Raw genomic sequence first — 21,964 nt, 5'->3', positions numbered from 1 at the left:
CTCGTCCTCCTCACCCCTCATCCTCCTCACCCGTCACCTCATCTTTCTCACCCATCGTCCTCCTCACCCCTCGTCTGCCTCACGTTTTACCTCGTCCTCCTCACCCCTCGACTCATCCTCACCCCTCGACTCATCCTCACCCCTCACCTCGTCCACCTCACCCGTCGTCCTCAACCCTCACCTCGTTCTCGCCTCTCGTTCTACTCACCTCGTCGTTACCCCTCACCTCGTTCTCACCTCATCCTCACACGGCTACCTGCACTCTATGTAGTAGACGTGAATAATTGACTATAATTCAGATTGTTATTAATAACTTTATTACATGTTTTGTCACGAATCAAACATCACCTCCTCCTCACCCTTCACCTCGTCCTCACCCCGTCCTCGCATCTCGCCTCGTCCTCCTCACCCCGTTCTCCTTCACCCCTCGTTCTCACCCCTCACCTCGTCCTCCTCACCCCTCACCTCGTTCTTCTCATCCCTCAGCTCGTGTTCCTCACCCCTCACCTTACCCTCACTTCGTCCTCACCCCTCACCTCGTCCTCGCCTCGTCCTCACCCGTTGCCTCGTCATCTTTACCCCTTAGCTCATCCTCCTCACCCTCACCTCGTCCTTCTCTAACCCCTCGCTCTCCTCACCTCGTCCTCACCCATCACCTCGTACTCCTCACCCATCGCCTCATCCTCCTCAACCCTCGTTCTCACCCCTCGCCTCCTCCTCACCGCTCGCCTCGTCCTCCTCACCCCTCGTTCTCCTCACCCCTCGTTCTCCTCACCCCTCACTTCGTCCTCCTCACCCCTCACCTCGTCCTCCTCACCCCTCACCTCGTCCTCCTCACCCCTCACCTCGTCCTCCTCAGCTCGTCCTCTTCACCTCACCCCTCGCCTCGTCCTCCTCACCCCTCGTTCTCCTCACCCCTCGCCTCGTACTCACCCCTCACTTCATCCTCCTCACCCCTCTCTTCGCCCTCCTCACCCCTCACCTCGTCCTCGCCTCGTCCTCCTCACCCCTTGCCTCGTCATCTTTACCCCTCAGCTCATCCTCCTCACCCTCACCTCGTCCTCCTCACCCCTCACCTCGTCCTCCTCAGCTCGTCCTCTTCACCCCTCTTCCTCCTCACCTCGTCCTCCTCACCCCTCACCTCGTCTTCCTCACCTCGTCCTCACCCCTCAGGTCGTCCACTTGACCTTTCACCTCGTCCACACCCCTCACCTCATCCTCACCCATCACCTCATCTTCCTCACCCCTCACCTCATCCGCTTTACCCCTCAGCTCGTCCTCCTCACCCCTCGTCCTCCTCACCCCTCAGCTCGTCTTCCTCACCCCTCACCTCGTCCTCCTCACCCCTCGTCCTCCTCACCCCTCACCCCTCGTCCTCCTCACCCCTCGCCTCATCTTCCTCACCCATCGCTCTCCTCACCCCTCGTCCGCCTCACCTTTTACCTTGTCCTCCTCACCCCTCGACTCGTCCTCTCACCTCAGCTCGTCCTCCTCACCCGTCGTCGTCCTCCTCACCCGTCGTCGTCCTCACCGCTCAACTCGTCCCTCTCACCCCTCACCTCTCCCTCGCCTCGTCCTCCTCACCCTTAGCTCGTCCTCACTCCTCGTCCTCCCCTCCCCTTGCTGTTCTCACCATTTGCCTCGTCCTCCTCACCCCACACCTCGTTCTTCTTACCCCTCATCTTGTCCTCACCACTCGACTCGTCCTACTCACCCCTCACCTCACCCTCCTCACCCCTCGTCCTCCTCACCCCTCGTCTTCCTCACCCATTGTCCTCCTCACACATTGTCGTCCTCACCGCTCGTTCTCCTCACCCCTCGTTCTCCTCACCCCTCACCTCACCTCGTCCACCGCACCCCACGCCTCGTCATCCTCACGCCTCGCCCACCTCACCCCTCACCTCGTCCTTCTCACCCACACCGCGTTCTTCTTACCCCTCACCTCTTCCTCCTCACCCCTCGACTCGTCCTCCTCACCCCTCGTCCTCCTCACCCCTCGTCCTCCTCACCCCTCGTCCTCCTCACCTCTCGTCCTCCTCACCCCTCGCTCTCCTCACCTCTCGCTCTCCTCACCCCTCGCTCTCCTCACCCCTCGCTCTCTTCACCCCTCGCTCTCTTCACCTTTCGCTCTCCTCAACCCTCGTCCTCACCCCCACACCTCGTTTTTCTTCTCACCCCCCGTCCTCACCCCTCGCTCGTCCACCGCACCCTGCTCCTCACCTCCTCACCCCTCGTCCTCCTCACCCCTCGCTGTCCTCACCCCTCGCTCTCCTCACCCCTCGCTCTCACGCCTCGCTCTCTTCAGCCCTCACCTCGTCCTCCTCACCCCTCGTCCTCCTCACCCCACACCTCGTTCTTCTTACTTCTCACCCCCCGTCCTCCTCGCCCCTCGTCCTCCTCACCCCTCGCTCGTCCACCGCACCCTGCTCCTCATTCTCCTCACCCCTCACCTCGTCCTCCTTACCCCTCACGTCGTCCTCTTGACCCCTCACCTCGTCCTCGACCCCTCACCTCATTCTCACCCCTCACCTCGTCCACCTCACTTGTCCTCAACCCTCACCTCGTTCTCACCCCTCACCTCGTCCTCACCCCCACAGCTCGTTCTTCTTACTCCTCACCCCTCACTCTCCTCACCCCTCGTCCTCCTCACTCTCGTCCTCCTCACCCCTCGTCCTCCTCACCCCTCGTCTTCCTCACCCCTCGTCCTCCTCACCCCTCGTCCTCCTCACCCCTCGTCCTCCTCACCCCTCGTTCTCTTCATTCCTTGTTCTCCTCACCCCTCTCCTCGTCCTCCTCACACCTCATCTCGTCCTCCTCACACCTCACCTCCTGACCTCGTTCTTCTTACCCTTCACCTCGTCCTCCTCACCCCTTGCCTCGTCCTCCTCACCCGCTCCTGACACGGCCAACACACACGCCCATGGCAACCTCACTTAGGGCACGTCACACCGACTTAGCATCACCCTCATTTATACCTCCACGTTTATCGGCCTCGTTCTATCGTGACGGCCAAGACGCTGGACGTTTGTGATAAAGAACTTCGTAGCTCATCGGATTCCTCCTCCAGTGTACAAATAAATAAATATCACGGCTCTGATCTCTTTGCGGCGCCGCAGTGGCGTTCATCACTCGCCGCCTCCCCATGGCACGACTACGACGCCCTCTGTTGGACGCTGTGTGTCATCAACATTGTTGCCTGTGATTACACTCAACACAACGTTGTTGTTGTAAGTGATTACACTCAACACAACGTCGTTGTTAGTGATTACACTAAACACAACGTCGTTGTTAGTGATTACACTAAACACAACGTCGTTGTGAGTGATTACACTCAACACAACGTCGTTGTGAGTGATTACACTCAACACAATGTCGTTTTGAGTGGTTACACTCAACACAACGTTGTTGTTTGTGATTACACTCAACACAACGTCGTTGCGTCTCATCAATATTTTTCTGTGTGATTACACACACAACAACGTTGTGTTTAATCACGCAACAGTGTTGCGTGTAATCACTCACATATTGAGTGATTACACACTCGGCGTGTGTCTGTAGCAGTTTTACGTGTGCCGCTTGTCGTAGATGTTCGCGGTTTGAATCCAGCGGCCGCCCTGTTTAATGCTACAGGCGTGTTCACCGCAAAGACACCATGTGCCGTCTGCTTCAGTGGACGTTGAAGATCCCAGCGTCATGGACCAGATTAACCGAATTAAATACAATTGCCCGCAAATTACCCAGTTGGAATATACTGTGCCTAGTAATCATTGCTGGGAAATGTGGTAGAACCCTCCTGAAAAGAGCCAGTAGGGCTATCCTGGGTAAAACTGACCACCCACCCCCTCGTGTGGCATGCTAGCCTTAATAGGTGCTCGCTAACAGAACTTATTTATCGAACAGACTGTTAAATGAAGGGACTGTGTCTTCATTTGAGTCCGTGACTGTGTAACCTGGTACATAAGGGTGCCGCGGTGGTGGGATGTTAACTCCTTCACCTGGTATGCAAGAGGTCGTGGGTTCGATCCGGACCCTGACGCCTGTATATTTGGAGTTTGCATTTCTCTCTCTCTCCCGTGGTCGCGTGGATTGTTCTTCAGGTCTTCCAGTTTTTCCCTCCATATTTAGAAACATGCGTTCAGAGCAGGAGTCTCAAACTCAACTTACCTGGGGGCCGCTGGAGGTAGAGTCTGGGTGAGGCTGGGCCGCATCAAGTATTCCAAAAAAAAGTGCAACTGATCCAATCTTCTCAATCTTTATTAATAACAGTTCAGAACATGAACGGTTCTTCAGAACATAGGCTTCTCTTACCTACTCCATGCTTCCAGAGACCTGGCAGCGCTTCCTCTTCTTACACAGCTGAGCCACATTTGGCTTGAGGGAGGAAGCAATTGAGACCCGCAGTATGGCTTGAAATGCTCATCAGTAAGTTTGGACCTGTACTTTGACTTATTAAAGTTCATGGTGCAAAAGAGCTTTTCACACAGATATGTGCTCCCAAAAAGGCACATGGTCCGCTTGAACATCCTGGAAAGCTCAGGGAAGGTGGGGGTGATATATTTACATGTTTTTATCCCAATACCTGAGTATTTGGGATCTTATTTAGTATGCCCTTTCTATATATTCTGAGAGGTATTTGAAAACTTTATCATTGTTCATGCTTTTTTGAGCACTTCGTTTTTCTTATCATTATTTAATTCATCAATCGTGTTCTCTCTCAGGTGTTTATACCTTTCACATTCATAAATAAAGTGATCTAGATTTCCTTTTTGTTCACATCCTACATATCTTTCTGCTCTAACGAATCTCTCTGGATGCCATTGAGCTAACTCTGGTGTCCATGTTACTCCACCTGTCTTAATTCTTAACATCAAGTGCATTGTCTCATGTTTTATATCTTTTAATTTCTTGCTCTTTTTGATTAAATTGTTCTTGGTAAATTATTTTCTTTTGCGATTGCACATATCTGTCCTTTTTCCTTTTCTTTGTTTCTCTTGTAATAATAATCTATAACTTCTTTATAATTTTCAGGTTCTAACCAACATTTGGCTTTTGTTCTTGCCACCCATCTCATGCTATTTGCTATCCTTGTAATTATTTTCCCTTTCCTATTGCAACACTCTGTTGTCTTTATTAGGTCACTGATTACACTTGTTGAGTCCGCCCACTTCCTAAGTCCTCTGTACCTTGCACTGGGTGACAGGATATATTTTCCTTCCACTTGGTGTCACTCCGGAATCACGTTTCAACCAAGTGACTAACGTTGCTAATTCGCGTTGGCTAACTTGTCAACAAACACCGGAAGCTGTCACGAGCCTGAGCTATGGTAAAAAAATATAACAATTAAAAAATAAATAAATAATTTGTGCCAAATAGTGGGCCACAAAATATCGTTCCGCGGGCCACAATTGGCCTGCGGGCCGCGAGTTTGAGACCCCTGGTTTAGAGTATTTTACTGCTATAAATTTCCACAAGATAAAACTAACATTTGTGACCAGATCGCTTCTTAAAAAGAGCTATATGGCTCACTTACCTGGTAAAATAAAAAGTTACATTTCAAATAATCACCACGGTAATGTGTCACCCACACGACCTTGAACTTGAGGCATCGCGCAGAACGCGGCATGCAGTGTGGGGTTAGCTGGGTGGTGCAGGGAGCTGCTACTACTTGCAGAGGGGGGCGGGGCAGGGGGGGACTGAGTCCTCTTGCATAATTGACTTGCGGATTGACCGATGCATAGACGAAAAGATAGCACGTGAATGAATGAGTGTACGGCTGGACTGCAAATGAATGGACAATATTCTTCATCGCCATTTTAAAAAAACTTAACATTGTAATCCATCACCCTGTACATCTGCTGAACCAACGTATCCTACAGCAGCATATGAGTGTGTTTTCATACATTGCCTGAGTGTGTGTTTCTTGCGTATGATCGGTATGTGTTTTACGCATGATCCATATTTTATATCACGCAAGATATTTGCCTGTTTTTCTAATGATCTGCACGTTTTTCATGCATAATCTCTGGGTTTCACAAATGTTCTGTGTGGGTGGCCGGGACCACCCTCAGCTGCCTTTTTCTCCCGAGTTGCGATGTGTACACATCGTACCAGATACTAATTTAAGGCTGAACCGACCTCTCGAGATCCAGGACATACTGGTGATGGTGGCTGTAAGCGGGAATCGAGCTCGGGTCGCCGGATTCATTGTAGCGCAGCGTGCTAAACCCACACGCTCACAGACAGGACTCCAGCTCATCCACCTCGCGCACCTTTGCCAGGAACTTCCAATTGTGGAGCGACGAGCAAATGAAGCGACCCGACCTCCCCTCGGGATACGATGGCTGGCAGGTGGTTGAAGCTATCCGGCAGGAAGCGAGTGCAGGTAACGCTCACCTGAGCGTTGCGAGGCGTGCCCCGCAGGTGGTATCACGTGGGACGATGGATGTGCGACCACGCTATGGCCCTTTCACGATTCCGCTGCTGTATGGGGACCGCCACAACCTAGCGGATCGTTGCGGTGTATTTGACCATACTTCACCACGCTGGTTGGTTGCAGGTGTGGGGAGCGGCACAGTGCAAGGGTTCATGTTGCTGGACTGCCCCTTTTCTGATCATGTGACCCTTGCCAGATTAATTCTGCAAATGCGCAATCGCCGAGCCATGCGACAGCACCCCCGGTTTGCCACGTGTAGCTCTTGTAGACGATGACAACAAACACGCACCCTGCTCTACGGAGCCTGACAGCAGTCATGATGGTGGTGGTTTGCGTGGTACCTTACCATCAGACAAAAAAACTAAACAATTTTGTATTTTACCCGGTAAAGCTCACTGAGCTATATAGATGTTTCTCTGAAGCGACCTGCCTATCACAACTGATAACTCATCGAAGTGGCTTATCACGCGGAAATGTATTCTAGCCTCGATATTACAGCTGAATACAAATCCTCAGAGGGTACCCACGAGCCCGGGCAGCAAGGGGGCAGTTGGCAGATGGTAAGGGGCCAAGGAGCAAGGGGGAGGATGGAGAAGGGCAGCGGGGAGTGGAGCAGTGGTGTGGCACGTTCGAGTGATGCAAATATTAACTGATTTGTATTGAATACAACTAGAACAATTTACACCGGTGCGTTGATCGATATGATCTTGATTATAATGTTAACGATAATTATGTTGAGATTAGGATATGCAGGAGATAGTGATTATAATGATAATGTCTCTACGCATGGTGATGGTAGAGAACTATTAATCTGGTGATGATGTAATGATGATGGCTTGGCAAGTTGAAGATGGTGATGATAGTGCTGCTGCTAGTGGTGGTGGTAATTCAGATGATGATTATGATGCTGCGACTTGCTGTAGCTGCTTATAATAATAATGATGCTGCATCTGCTGCTGACGATGATGATCCCCCCCACCCTCGTCCACCCCCGCAGGTTCTGAGGATCGCCGCATGGTGGTGCAAGCACTGAGCCTGCTGAAGCGCGGGAGTGCGGAGAGGCGACCCCGCGAGATGGAAACAGGAGGGACAGGGTCCTCCTGGGGGGATATCGTGAGCGGCGCAGGGGGTCCTAGCGGGGTCGAGAGGGGAGGAGACACAGCGGATGGACACCTCATTGTTCCCCCCGACGGGGACCCTAATGGGGTCCCAGTGGGCGGGGACTCGGGTGGGAGATAACGGCCGAGGTTCGCGTGGCGAGAACAAACGCGCGACCCCGTGTGCGCGTGAGCGTGCGGGGCCACGAGGGCACGTACACGGGACCCAACCTCGGCGGGTTCGAGGAGGCCCTCCTGGAGCTTGGACTGCACGAGGCTTGAGACGGAGGTAGGTGGCTGAGGGGTTGGGTGAGCGACAGGTTGGGTGAGTGAAGGAGGCATTGATTGATTGCGTGGGTAGAGGGTGAGTGGGTAATGTTGAGTGAGCGGGTGTATGTGGTTGAGTTAGTTGGTAGGTAGCCGAGTGGGTGAATGTGGGAGGTTGAGGGGGTGAATGAATGGTTGGATGAGAGAGTGGGTTGGTGAGTAGGTGGGTGAGTGTGGGAGGTCGAGTGGGTGAGTGAGGGGGGTCGAGTGGGTGAGTGAGACGGATGGTGAGTGGGTGGGGGAGTTTGAGTGGGTGAGTGGATGCGTGGGTGATTTGGTAAGTGCATTGTTAATTGTGTAAATGGCTCGGTGAGTGAGTGAGTGCGTGCATGGGTGGGTAAGTGAGAGGATGAGTGGGTTGGGGAGTGCGTGAGTGGGTTGGGGAGTGCGTGAGTGGGTTGGGGAGTGCGTAAGTGGGTGGGGGAGTGAGTGGGGGAGCGAGTGGGCGGGTTAGTGATTTAATCAATCATCGTGTGATTGAATGGCTGAACGGAGGGGTAGGTGAATGAGTGTTTGTGGTTTAGTGAGTGTGTGTGTGGATGAGTTAGTGGGTGGGTGAGTGGATGATTGTGGGAGGTTGAGGGGGTGAGTGGATGTGTAATTTAATGGTTGTATGGGTGGGTGAGCGTGGGAAGTTAAGTGGGTAAGTGTGAATGAGTGAAGGGGTGGGTGAGTTGAGTGGGTGAATTATTGGGTGGCTGAGTGGGTGTGCGGGTGAGTTAGGGGGTGGGTCAGTATGGGTGGATGGGTGATGGAGTCGGTGATTGAGTTTGTAAATTGAGTGGGTGATTGAGTAGTAGGGTGAGAGTGGGAGGTTGGGTGGGTGGAGGTGAGGGGTTGCATGAGTGAGGGGTTGGGTGAGTTGGTGGGTGGGTGAATGAGTGGATTGATCAGTTAGTGTGTGGTTGAGTGGGTGGTTGGCTGAGTGGGTGAGAAGATGGGTCGTTGAGTGAGTGGATGGGTTATAGATTGAGTGGGTGGTTGTGTGATTGATTGGCTGAGCAAAGGGGTGAATTAGTGGATTTGTGTGGTTGAGTTACTGGTTAGGTGGGTGAGTGCATGAGTGTGGGAGGTTGAGAGTTCGTTGGTGAGTGTTTGAGTTAGATATTGAGTTGGTGGTTATGTGATTGAGTAGGTGAGCGGAGGATTGGGTGAGTGAATAGATGTTTATGTTTGAGTTAGTGGGTGGGTGATTGGATGAGTGGGTGGGTGATTGGATGAGTGGGAGGGTAATTGGATGAGTGGGAGATTTAAATGGTGAGTGAATGGGTGATTGAATGCTTGGATGGGGGGTGAGTGATTGAATTGGTGGGTGCGAGATTGAGTGGGTGGCTGGGTGAGTGGGTGAGATGATGGGTGGGTTAGTGAGATGATGATGGGTGGGTTAGTTGATGTGTGAGTGGGTAGGTTAGAGATTCAGTGGGAGGGAGGGTGGGTGAGTGGTTACGTGGCTCGTGGGTGAGTAGCTCAGTGGCTGGTTGAATTGGTGAGTTAATTTGTGCGTGATTGATTTGGTGAATGGGTGAGTGAGTGGATGGATGAGGGAATGGATGAGTGAGATGGTGAGTGCGTTGGTGAGTGATTGAGTTAGTGGGTACGAGATTGGATGACCGTGGAAGGTTGGGTTGGTGAGTGAGTGGATGGATGTGAGAGGTTGAGTGGGTGAGTTATTGCGGTTAAGTATGGAGGGGGTGGGTAAGTGAAGGGGTGGTTCAGTGAGTGGGTGAGTGAGTGGATGGTTGGTGAGTGAGTGGGGTGAGTGAATGCGTGGGTGAGCAAGTGAATGAGTTGGTGAGTGGTTGTGAGTAGTGGGTGAGTGGGTGGTGAGTGAGTGGATATTTGTGGGTGATTTAGTCGGTGGGTGATTTGGTCAGTATGGGAGCTTGAAGCAGTGAATGGTTAGGTGAGTGAGGGGTGGGTAAGTGAGTAGATGAATGAATTAGTTAGTGGGAGCACTAGTGGGTGGGTGAGTGAGTGGGTGAGAAATTGAGTCAGTTGGTGGGTGGGTGGTTCCGTGGGTAGTGCGTGTTGGGTGAGTAGGTCAGTGGCTCGGTGAGTTCCTGAATTAATGGGTGGGTTAGTGAGTTTTGATGGGTGAGTGAGTGGGAAAGTGCATTGGTAAGTGTGAGGGTGAGTGGGTGGGTGGTTGCATGAGTGTGGTTTAGATATTTTAGTGGGTGGCTTTTTGAGTGGATGAGTTCGAGTGGGTCAGTGGTTGCGTTAGTGGGTGGTTGCGTTAGTGGGTGGGTGAATAATTACGTGGGTAGTGGGTGAGTGTGTGAAGAGGTGAGTGGCTGAGGGAGTAGGTGTGTGGGTGGGTTAGAAATTGAATGGGTGGCAGAGTGAGTGAGTCCTGGGTGAGTTAATGAGTTGGTGGGTCGGTCAGTGGGTGAGTGTCTGGATGGGTGATTGAGTAAGTCGGTGAGTGAGGGGTTGGGTGAGTGATGGGTTGGGTATGTGTGTTTTTGGTTCGCGAGTTTGTGGGTGAGTGAGTGGGTCAGTTCGTGGTTGGGTGAGTGAGTTCGTTGGTGAGTGTTTGAGTTAGTATGTTGGTGGGTGAGTGTGTAGTTTAGTGAGTGAGTGATTTAGAGATGAAGTGGGTCATAGGGTGAGTGGGTGGGTGAGCAAGTGGTTAACTAAGTGAGTGGTTGGGTGGGTCGGTGAGTTGTTGACTGAATGGGGTCAGAAAGTAGGTGAGTGAGTGAATGGGTGAGTGACTGCTGGGTGGGTAAGTTAATGTGGGAGGTTGAGTGGGTAAGTTAGCTTGTGAGTGATTGGGTGAGTCAAAGAGTGGGGCGCTACGGTGGTGAAATGTTCACTAGCTCGCCTAGTATACATGAGGTTGTGGATTCGATTGCGATCCTGCCGCCTGTATATTTGGAGTTTGCATGTTCTCCCCCTGGTCGTGTGGATTTTGCTCCGGGTCCTTTCCGCTGCATTTAGAATCAACATGCCTTTTGAGGATTTGGCTGCAATAAATGTATGTGATAAGCCACTTCGTTTATCTATCATTTGTAGCCAGGCCGATTCTGAAAAGGGTCTATATAGCTCAATGAGCCTTACCTGGTGAAATAAAAAGTAGTTTAGTTTAGGGGGTGGGTGGCTGTTTGGGTCGGTAGGTCGGTTAGAGGTTGAGTGGGCGGCAGGGTGAGTGGGTGGCAGGGTGAGTGGGTGAGTAGGTAAGTAGCTGGGTGAGCGGGTGGACTGGTGAGTGTGCGAGTTAGAGATTGAGTGGGTGGATGGGTGGGTGTGTAAGTGGATGCGTCGGTAAGTGGTTGAGTTGGTGGCAAGGTGCGGGTTTTTGAGTGGGTGGGTGTTTCTGAGTGGGTAGGTGGCTGAATGGGTGGGTGAGTGGGTGACTGAGTCAAGAAAGTGGAGCGCCATGGTGGTGAGATATTAACTACCTCGCCTTTTGTACAGGAGGTTGTGGGTTCGATCTCGATTATGACGCCTGTATATTTGGAGTGTGCATGTTCTTGTGGTTGCATGGATTTTTCTCCGAGTCCTCCGGGTTTTCTCTCCATATTTAGAAACATGCATTTCGAGGTTTTGGCTGTTCTGGAACTCACCCACTCAACTACTAAAGCCACCCACCAACCCACTCACAAACCCGCTCACCCTACCATGCACTCAATTTTTAATCAACGCACTCACGCACACACCCACTCACTCGCTCAACCACTCATCCACGCACCCACCTACACACGCACTTACTGACTTATTTGAGCAGTCATTTGTGGCCGCGTCGCTTATGAAAAAAATCTATATAGCTCCGTGGGCCTTTCCTGGTAAAATTAAAATAGTTAAATTTTAGTTTACAGTTGGGTGAGTGGGCGGTGAGTGCATCGGTTCGATGAGTGAATGGGTGGTCAAGTAAGTAGGTGAGGGGCTGGGTGAGTTGTTGGGAGATTGAGTGGGTCACAGTGCGAGTGGGTGGGTTGGAGCGTGAGTTGGTCACTGAGTGAGTGGGTGGGTGAGGTGAGTGGGTGAGTGAGTTAGTGAGTGCATGTGTAGGTGGGTGCGTGGATGAGTGGTTGAGTGAGTGAGTGGGTGTGTGCGTGAGTGCGTTGATTAGAAATTGAGTGCATGGCAGGGTGAGCGGGTTTGTGAGTGGGTTGGTGGGTGGCTTTAGTAGTTGAGTGGGTGAGTTCGAGAATTGTACGCCACTGTGGCGAGATGTTAGCTACGTCGCCTGGTATTTTGGAGTTCGTAGGTTCCATCCCAACCCTGATGCTTGTATATTTGGGGTTTGCATGTGCTCTACGGTCACGTGGATTTCGACTCCACATTTAGAAACATTCATTTATCGGATTTGGCTGCTATACATTACTATGTGATAGGCCACTTAGTGAAGCTCTCATTTGTGGCCAGGTTACTTTGGAAAAATATTTTATATAGCTCTGTGGGTCTTACCTGGTAACTTAAAAAATAGTTGAATTTAGTCAGTTTGGATTAGTGAGTAGGTGGAATGTTGAGTGCGTGGGTTAGAGATTGATTTTGTGGCAGGGTGAGTGGCTGGGTGAGTTTGTGATTGGTTGGGTGGGTGAGTGTGTGAGTTAGACATTGAGTTGGTGGATGGGTGGGTGTGTGAGGGAGTGAATAGGTGACCTGGTGGGTGAGTGGATTGTTGAGTGAGTGGGTTGTTGAGTTAGGTAGTGGGTGGGTTGGTGAGTTAGTTTGTGGGTGTGTGGGTGAGTCAGTCAGTTAGAGATTGATTTGGTTAGTGTGTTGAGGAGTTCCCGACGACGACTCGGAGACGGCTTGAAGGTAAGGGCTTTTGCCAAAGGTTTATTAAGTATATTACAATAACACAAAGGGTGTGACAACTTCCCAGGGGTTAGGGGTCCTACACTAAGTCCTGGTCCAGCCCGGCTAGCTCCGGTCTCTCTCCCTCGAGTCGGATGGGGGAACTTGCCAACCCCACCGACCGGGAAGAGCAGCACCTCCTACAGCTACCACCGGCTTCACTCCTGACTCTTCGTCGATCCCTCTCTACCCCTGGTTCCCTCTCCACCCTTCTCACTCTACCCGTTCCCACAGTGACCCCGCTTTCGTCACGGGGTCCCCCTTAAATACTAGAGGAGACGTGATGTCATGTGTGCAGTCTAGTGCGATGATGCCACGTTCCGTGACGTCATCGCACTAGACGGCACACATGACGTCACGTCCCCATTTTACTCTACAAGTGGTTTGTGTGTGGGGGGGTGGGTGTTTGAGTGGGTGGTTGAGTTAAAGAGTGGAATGTCAAGGTTGCAAAATTTTAAGAACCTCGCCTGTATATTTAGAGTTTGCACGTTCTCCCCCGTGGTTGCATGGAATTTTCTCTGGGTACTCCAGGTTGCCCCTCCACATTTAGAAACATGCATTTATAGACTTTGACTGCTATAACGTTCTATGTGAAAAGCCATTCCATTGAGCAATCATTTGTACTCTGCTTGTTTCTGAAAAAGATGTATATAGCATGGGCCTTACCTAGTAAAGTAAAAAAAAGCTACATTTTTATTTGGTGTGTAGATGGGCGGTTTTGTGGGTGGGTGCGTGGATGAGTGAGTGCGACGTTCGATGGGTAGTAGGTGAGAGGCTTGGTGAGTGAGTGTGGATTAGAGATTGAGTGCGTGGCTGGGTGAGTGAGTGTGCAAGGCTCGGTGGTTGAATTAATGGATGGTTGAGTTAGTGGGTCGGTGTTTGAGTGTGTGGTTTCGTGGGTGGAAGAGTCAGAGAATGGAGTGTCATGGTGGCAAGATGTTAACTACCTCGCCGGGTATACAGGATGTTGTGGGTTCGATTCCACATTTAGAAACATGCATTTAGAGGAGTTGGCTGCTATAAATGTATACGTGATAAGCCACTCTGTTGAGCTATCATTTGTGGCGAAGTTGCTTCTGAAAATCATCCATATATCTCAGTGGGCCTTGCCTGGTAAAACAAACAATTTATATTTAGGCTGTGTTGGTGAGTGGTCGGGTTGGTGAATTAGTGGGTGAGTTAGTGGGTTAGTGGGTGGGTTAATAATTGGATGGGTGAGTTCATGAGTGGGTGGGTGAGGGTGGGTCAGTGGGTGTGTTAGTGGGTACGGGTTTGAGAGGGTGGCTGGGTGAAAAGGTGGGTGGGTGAGTGATTGGGTGGGTGGTTTGGTGCGTGGGTGAGTGAGCAGGTGGGTGGGTGAGTGAGCAGGTGGGTGGGTGAGTGAATGGATGTTTGTGTTTGAGTCAGTGGGTGGGTGATTGGATGAGTGGGAGGTTGAAAAGGCGAGTGGATGGGTGATTTAATGCTTGGGTGGGTGAGTGGTTACGTGGGTAGTGGGTCGTGGCTGGCTGAGTTGGTGTGTGAGTGTGTCGGTGAGTGAGTTGGTGAATGGGAGGGTGGGTGAGTGATTAGAGTTAATGGGTACAAGATTGAGTGAATAAGAAGATGGGTGAGTTGGTGAGTGTTTGGGTTAGAGATTGAGTTGGTGGTTATGTGATTGAGTAGGTGAGTGGAGGGATGGGTGAGTGAATGGGTGTTTGAGTTAGTGGGTGGGTGATTGGATGACTGTGCGAGGTTGAAGGGATGAGTCGATGGGTGATTAAATGGTTGGATGAGAGGGTGGGTTGGTTAGTGGGTGGGTGAATGTGGGAGGTTCAGTGGGTGAGTTATTGGGTGAGTGTGTGGATGAGTGAAGGGTTCGGTGAGTAAGGGGGTGGGTGAGTGAATGTATGGATGGGTGAGTGAATGGGGTGAGTGAATAGTTGGTTGAGTGAGTGGGTAGGTGGTGAGTGTGGGAGGTTGAGTCGGTGAGTTTATGCGCGAGTTTATGCGCGAGTGGTTGCTGAGTGGTTTGGCTGGTAGGTGAGTGGGTTGGCTGGTAGGCGAATGGGTTGGCTGGTAGGTGAGTGGGTTGGTGGGTAGATGAGTGGGTTGGCGGGTAGATGAGTGGGTTGGCGGGTAGGTGAGTGGGTTGGCGGGTAGGTGAGTGGGTTGGCGGGTAGGTGAGTGGGTTGGCGGGTAGGTGAGTGGGTTGGCGGGTAGGTGAGTGGGTTGGCGGGTAGATGAGTGGGTTGGTGGGTAGGTGTTGGGTTGGCGGGTAGGTGTTGGGTTGGCGGGTAGGAGAGTGGGTTTGCGGGTAGGTGAGTGGATTGGCGAATAGGTGAGTGGGTTGGTGGGTGGGTGAGTGAGTGAGTGGTAGTGGGTGTAGTGGAGTTGTAGCCTCAGTAGTGGGTGAGTGACTGGGTGAGTATGTGGGTGGATGAATTCGTGGCAGGAGAGTTAGTGGATGCGATAGTGAGTTAGTGCATGAGTGGGTGAGGGGATGGGTGAGTTAGTGGTTGGATGATGCGGTGAGTTTGTGAGTGCGTGGGTAGGTATTTGAGTGAGTGGATTGTTGAGTGAGTGGATGGGATGTTGAGTGAGTGGATGGGATGTTGAGTGAGTGAGTGGGTGGTTGGGTTGGTTCGTGACTTTGTGGGTGGGTGAGAAGGTGAGTTCGTGGGTGAGAAAGTGGACGAATGCCTGTTAATACGTGGGTGGATGAGTAGGTGGGTGTGGGGGTTGGTAAGTGAGTGGGTGGATTAGAGATTGAGTGGGTGGTTGTGTGACGGAGTGGGTGGTTGTGTGATTGAGTGGGTGAGTGGACGGGTGAGTGTGTGGATATTTGTGGTTGATTAAGTCGGTGGCTGATGTGAGCAGTGTGGGAGCTTGAAGGGAGTGAGTGGTTAGGTGAGTGAGGGGTGGGTGAATGAGTTAGTAGGAGCGTTAGTGGGTGGGTGAGTGATTAAGTGAGTGAGTTGAGTGGCTGAGTGAGTGACTGGATGGGTGGATGACTGGGTGAGTGAGTGGGAGAGTGATTGAGTAAGTGAGTCAAGCGGGTGGGTGGGTGGGTGAGAAATTGAGTCAATTGGTGGGAGAATGGGTGAGTAGTTACGTGTGTAGTGCGTCGTGGGTGAGTAGGTCAGTGCCTGGGTGAGTTTCTGAATAATGGGTGGGTTCGTGAGTTGATGGGTTGGGTCAGTGATGTGGTGCGTGGGTGATTGAGTGGATGGATGAGTGAGTGAGTAGGTGAGTGCATTGGTAAGTGTGAGGGTGTTTGAGTTAGTGGGTGATTGGATGAGTGTGCAATGTTGAAGGGGTGAGTGGGGATGGGTAATTGAATGGCTGGATGAGAGGGTGGGTTGGTGAGTGGGTGGGTGAATGTGGGGGGTTGAGTGGGTGAGTGTGTGGATGAGTGAGGTTTTGGGTGAGTGAGGGGTTTGGTGAGTGAAGGGGTCGGTCAGTTCGTGGGTGAGTGAATGGATGGAATGGGTGGGTGAGTGAATGGGTGGTTGACCGAGTGAGTGAGTGGATGGGTGGATGAGTGAGTGGATGGGCAAGCGGGTGAGTTGTTGCATGGGTAATGGGTGAGTGGGTGGTGAGTAGGTGTATGTGGTTGACTTAGTGGGAGGGTGGGTGAGTGGATGAGTGTGGGAGGTTGAGGGTGTGAGTGAATGGGTGAGTCAGTGGCTGAATGAGAGGATGGATGGATTGGTGAATGAGTGTGTGAGTGTGGTATGTTGAGTGGATGAGTTAATGTGTTGGTGTGTAACTGAATGAGTGGGTGGGTGAGTGAGTGGGTGGCTTATTGAGTTAGTGGGGTGAGTGAGTGAGTGGGGGTGAATAGGTGGGTGGCTGAGTGGATGGTTGGTTGAGTGAATGAGTGTTTGGGTTGGTTAGGGAGTTTGTGGGTGGGTCAGTTGGTGAGTTATTGGGTGGGTGGGTTGGTGATTGAGTCTGTGGGTGAGTGAGTGGGAGGGTGAGTGGAGTGGGTGGGTGAGTCTGTGCATAAGTGTGTGGGTGGGTGAGTGGGTGGGTGGGTGAGTGAGCTCGTGGGTACAAGATTGAGTGGGTTGCTTGATGAGTGCGTCAGGATGGGTGAGTTTGTGGGTGTATGGGCAGGTTAGAGATTGAGTAAGTGGGTAAGCTAGTGGGTGGGTTAGAGATTGAGTGGGTGAGCGGAGGGATGAGTGAATGAGTGAGTGATTTGTGGGTGTGGTTGGATGACAGGATGGGTTTGTGATTGGGCGGGTGCAATGGCAGAGCCAGGATTTTCAGGTAGGGGGGAAACCCCTCCAGCAATGAAAAATCATAGGAGTTGTTAGTAAGTAAGAACTTGTCCCTTGCTTTTTATTCGACGCGTGTCCAGCGATGGCGCAGCCATCGATCGAGGGTCGGATTCGAACGTGTTGTGTGATCGGCATCGCGCTCACTAAAGGTGAATGCCTTGAGGGAAGTTGTGTACTATGCACAACTTCGCACAATTCTGTGAGTCACTTATAACTGCTTTGCCGTTACTTATTGCCAATTATGGACTCAGACTATTATCCTATCATCTCATAGAGTTCCTGGCACGTAATAATATGCTACACAGTTGCAGTAGGGGTCGCAAAATGCCGATTTATTACTAATAAACCCCAATGATCCGATCGAAATTAGGGATTTTGGTCGGATCATTGGGGGGGCCACGTGCCATCACACCCCCCCCCCCCCCCACTGGCGGAGTGGATGGGTGGGTGAGTGTGGGAGGTTGAGTCGGTGAGTTTATGCGTGAGTGTGGCTGAATGAGTGGGTGGGTATGTGAGTGAGTAGTTGGGTGGGTTAGTGGGTGGGTGAATTGGTTGGTGGGTGTGTGAGTGGGTTTGTGGATGGGTTAGTGGGTTGGCGGGAAGGGGAGTGGGTTGGCGGGTGGGTGAGGGGGTTGGCGGGTGGGTTAGTGGGTTGGCAGGGAGTGGGTTGGGGGGTAGGTGAGTGGGTTGGGGGGTAGGTGAGCGGGTTGGCGGGTAGGTGAGTGGGTTGGCGGGTAGGTGAGTGGGTTGGCGGGTAGGTGAGTGGGTTTGTGGGTGGGTCAGGAGTGACTAGGTGGGTGGGGGAGTAGTGGAGTGGTAGCCTGGGTAATGGGTGAGTGGGTGGGTTGTTCACTGGGTGACTACGTGCGTGGGTTCGTTAGTGACAGGCGACTTAGTGGATGCGATAGTGAAGATGCAATAGTGAGACAGAGTGGATGGGTTGTTGATTGAGTGGGGTGAATGAATGAGTGAGTGGGTGAGTTAGTGAGTGGATTGGTGAGTGGGTGGGTGAGTGCACGAGTGAGTGGATGGGTTAGAGATTGAGTGAGTGGTTGAGTGGATTGGTGATTCAGTGGGTGAGTTAGTGGGTGTTTGAGTTAATTTGTCTGTTAGTCTGTGGGTGATGGAGTCGGTGACTGGGTGAGTCTGTGCTGGTGGCTCGGTGGATGGTTGAGTTCATGGGTGGGTTTTTGAGTGAGTGGATGGGTTGTTGAGTGAGTTGATGGGTGAGTGAGTGGGTGAAACGGTGCGTGGGTAGGTTAGTGAGTGAGTGGATGGGTGGGTGATTGATTGGGTGAGTGTGTTGGCAAGTGAGAGGGTGAGTGGGTGAGTGAGTGGGTGTTTAATCGGTTGGTGGGTGCGTGAAGGAGTGGTTGGGATGAGTGAGTTATTGAGTGGATACGTCAGTGAGTGAATGGGTGGGTGAGTGAGTGAGAGGTTGCGTTGGTAGTAGGTGAGTGGGTGGTGAGTGGGTTGGTTCTTGAGTGAGTAGGTGGTTTGTTAAGTGAATGAGTGGGTGGTTGGGTTGGTTAGTGAGTTTGTGGGTGAGTTGGTGGGTGGGTGAGTTAGTGGTTGAGTTAGTGAATGAATGCCTGTGTTAATAAGTGGGTGAGTGGGTGTGGGGTTGGTGGATGAGTGGGTTGGTGAGTGAGTTAGTGAGTGGATGGGTGGATGAGTGAGTGGGTGATTGAGTGGATGGGTGGATGACTGGGTAAATGATTGGGTAAGTTATGAGGGTGAGTAAGTGAGTTACAGGGTGAGTGGGTCGGTGGGTGATTGGGTGGGTGGGTGAGTGGGTGTGATCATCGCCATGCTCTCCATGGAGCTCTCTGTAGTGAGGGGCAGCTCACAGGGACAGCTGTTGCAGGGATTCACAACAGCTGCTTCTCCTCCTCCAGTTCTGAACCAGCTGACCAGGGTTGCCAGACGAGGCCAAGCAGCTCCTCGAGTTGTTCCACAGCTTCCTTCATGCCTGCCGTGCCACGTGCAGCTTCTGCATGAGGCTACTCTTCCTCCTCAACCGTGACAAGCTGTGGACATACTGACCCATTAGACACTACACACAACTCAGTACTTGGCAGACAAATGCCAATTGCACACCAGGTGCTGAGTCACCTTGTGCCCACAGGGACATCTGTCATTGGGGGTGCCCTTTCACACGTGTTGAGATGAGATGTGATGTAAAGCGCTCTGAGATGCCCCGGTGTACAGAAAGGTGCTAAATCATTCTCATCGTTATCACTGTGTCCAGCAATAATGAAATTGTCTATAGATAGATAATCTGTATTTGTAAACGGGGACCATGACGGCTTAACGTGATGGTTAGACCAGCTCATCATTATCATAATACACTGAATCGTGTGTGCATGAATCTATTATTTACGTTAAACGCAAATTATATACGTGTGTGTGTGTGCGATGCGCGAGTGCTGTGCACTCACCTCCACCTCGCTCTGCAGATGCTGCTGCTCCGAGTGTTCACTCTGCTCGTTGTCGCGGTAGGGCGCCAGCTCAGCGTGCAGCTCTGCCACTACACGTTGATACCACTGAATCTCTGCCTGCAGAGATTCCAGTTGCCAATTCCTGTCAATGAGCTGCGTGGGCCACGGGCTAATGGCGGCAGAGGGACACAGGAAAGCATTTTAACGACTGCGTGAGGTTATTGCAGAACATACAGGTATAATAACACACACAACCAGGATCTTTATTTATAATTGAGTAATGTAATGAGCTACGAAGCTCTTTTACACAGATGTCCATACACCACCTTTGACCAAATAAACCGAAATGCATCCAATCATCTCAGATCTTGGAAGAAAAGCATGGTTGAACCTCAAGTGCTTGGATGGGCAACCACCATCAATACAAACCAAGATAACACCTATAAAAGCATGATGAAGACCGCTTGTGTTGCAATCGAAACGTCGTGGGTTTTTTTTATATTATTAAAAAAAAGTACGTGACTTTACCGAAAGAATCAAGAATATGAATTCCTGCAGTCACGAAAGTTTTATGTTAAACATTTTTTAGGAATTAATTAACCCAAAATCTGGATTAAAATAATAGATTAAGATCGCTTCCCAACCAAAAAGAGGGAGGGGATGGAGATGCATGTAGCAGAGGGGAGCAGATGGTCTAGTAGTCGTAGGTACTTCTACTAGAGGTGGGATGGTGGATCGTAACGTGGTACAGTGCTTAAACAGAGAATGCTCAGTAACCTAGTGCGCATCCATTCTGTACAACCTTCAGTGTGAAAAATAAGTGTATACATACAGTCCTCGACTTAGGAACACCATACTTACGGAGACCCGACTTACGGATACCCGACTTCCGAATCTGTTTCTATGAACTGTATTAATTTTTGGTTACCATTGACTTTAAAACGCGAACTTGCACTTCCAAACTGAACCACAGAACTATTTTGTTCAGTGCTGCGATCCTCCACGAGATGTCATGAGTCAGCCTCGTGCACGCGCACATGTGCGTATATGTGAAAGTGATTGTGTGGGGAGCGGTAGTGTTGCAGTTCACGCGCTGCGCTACAAACCCACCGACCCAAGTTCAATTCCAACTCACGGCCAACACCAGTGACGATTATCTGAACCATTCCTGGGCCTCCCGTAGGTCAACTCGGCCTCAAATGAGCACCTAGCGCGCTTTATAAACATCACCACTCGGGACACAAATGCAGCTGGGTGTGGTGCTGGCACACAACCCCTCGCATGCCGTGCTGGCTTTCATAGGCTATCGCTAACAGCACGTGCCCCAACAGCCTATTACAGCTACACGGTGGATCTTTGTGCGGATCGGAAGTGTAGCGGTGAGCACGCTTGTGATTTAAAAGCGGTGAGTGAAATTTTTTTATTTTTACTACATTTTATGTATTACTTACGATACACTATATTTTTAGTGTTAATGCAAATGTACATGATTTCTTATTTACGAGTTTAACTCTTTTGTTGAACCTTAACACATTTTATAACACTGACAATATGGGAATTTAAATATCGCACATTATTGTATTCCGACTTACGAACCGTTCCGACTTATGAATGGGCCTCAGGAACTAAATGCGTTCGTAAGTCGAGGACTGCCATATTATTGATATATTTGTCTATTATACTGTGTATTATTAGTTGTTTATCATGTAAAATTAGTTTACACTTGAAAAATATTCACCATAAATCCGGTATGTGGGGAAAAAATATTGATAGAGTATGTGTAGTGGCATAGCGCTGGCTGCTGGTAAAAAAGGGTAACTGCGGTGTATGGTAGTACCCACGTCAGCAGGCCACGATAGACACGAGAGGGGGACATCTAGGGGAAAGGTCACAGAGGGGGGGCCATCGGGAACCCGCTAGTAGGTTCCAGAGAGGGGGCGTGGCCGTGGCGGAGCGAGGCCACGCTGAGAGTATAAGAAGGGCCCCTGTGAGGGACCTTGTGGCTGTTGCTGGAAGTGGGATCCTCGTCGTGCTGTTCGTATATATAAGATAGTCGTCGTCACCATCTCGTCATCGTCGTTGTCGTCTCGTCGCTGTCGTCTTGTCGCCATCGTCGCTGCCGTCTTCACTCGATATTACGCTGCTAGATAGGTGTTCACTGTCTCCGTTCAGTGCTGTCAGTGTTAGATGGTTAGTGTTTTGTATAGGCAAGCAACGGTAATAGTGTGTACCCACGTAGGGTGTCTGTATTATCCCAATGGTGCTCGTTAAATAAAAGAAGCGCCTAAAAGTCTTACTGTCTCTGAGTTAGTCACTACACATGTACACATGAAAGTGACTACTGTAGTCAGAGATGCAAACGCTTGGGCGTCATCTGGTGCCTTACTGTCGCCATCCAGCGTAAACTATTTGGGTCTTTATAGTAAAGTTCGTAAATCTCAAGTACGCTATGGCAAGGTACCACAGTACATAACATGCGATTGGCTATCAATGACTTGAGTACGTTAATAGTGAAAGTACGTACAACGGGAGGGCGTAAATAATGGTATTGCTGTATATATGTGCGTTTGTGCCATGCCGGACTTCATAGGT

Source organism: Petromyzon marinus, unplaced genomic scaffold, assembly GCF_048934315.1.
Source record: "Petromyzon marinus isolate PM22_M1 ecotype Great Lakes invasive population unplaced genomic scaffold, UKy_Petmar_22M1.pri1.0 PM_Scaffold_8, whole genome shotgun sequence".
In the NCBI taxonomy this organism is placed as follows: Eukaryota; Metazoa; Chordata; class Hyperoartia; order Petromyzontiformes; family Petromyzontidae; genus Petromyzon; species Petromyzon marinus.
The sequence above is the reverse complement of the archived record's forward strand: the minus strand, read 5'-3'. Positions refer to the sequence as shown.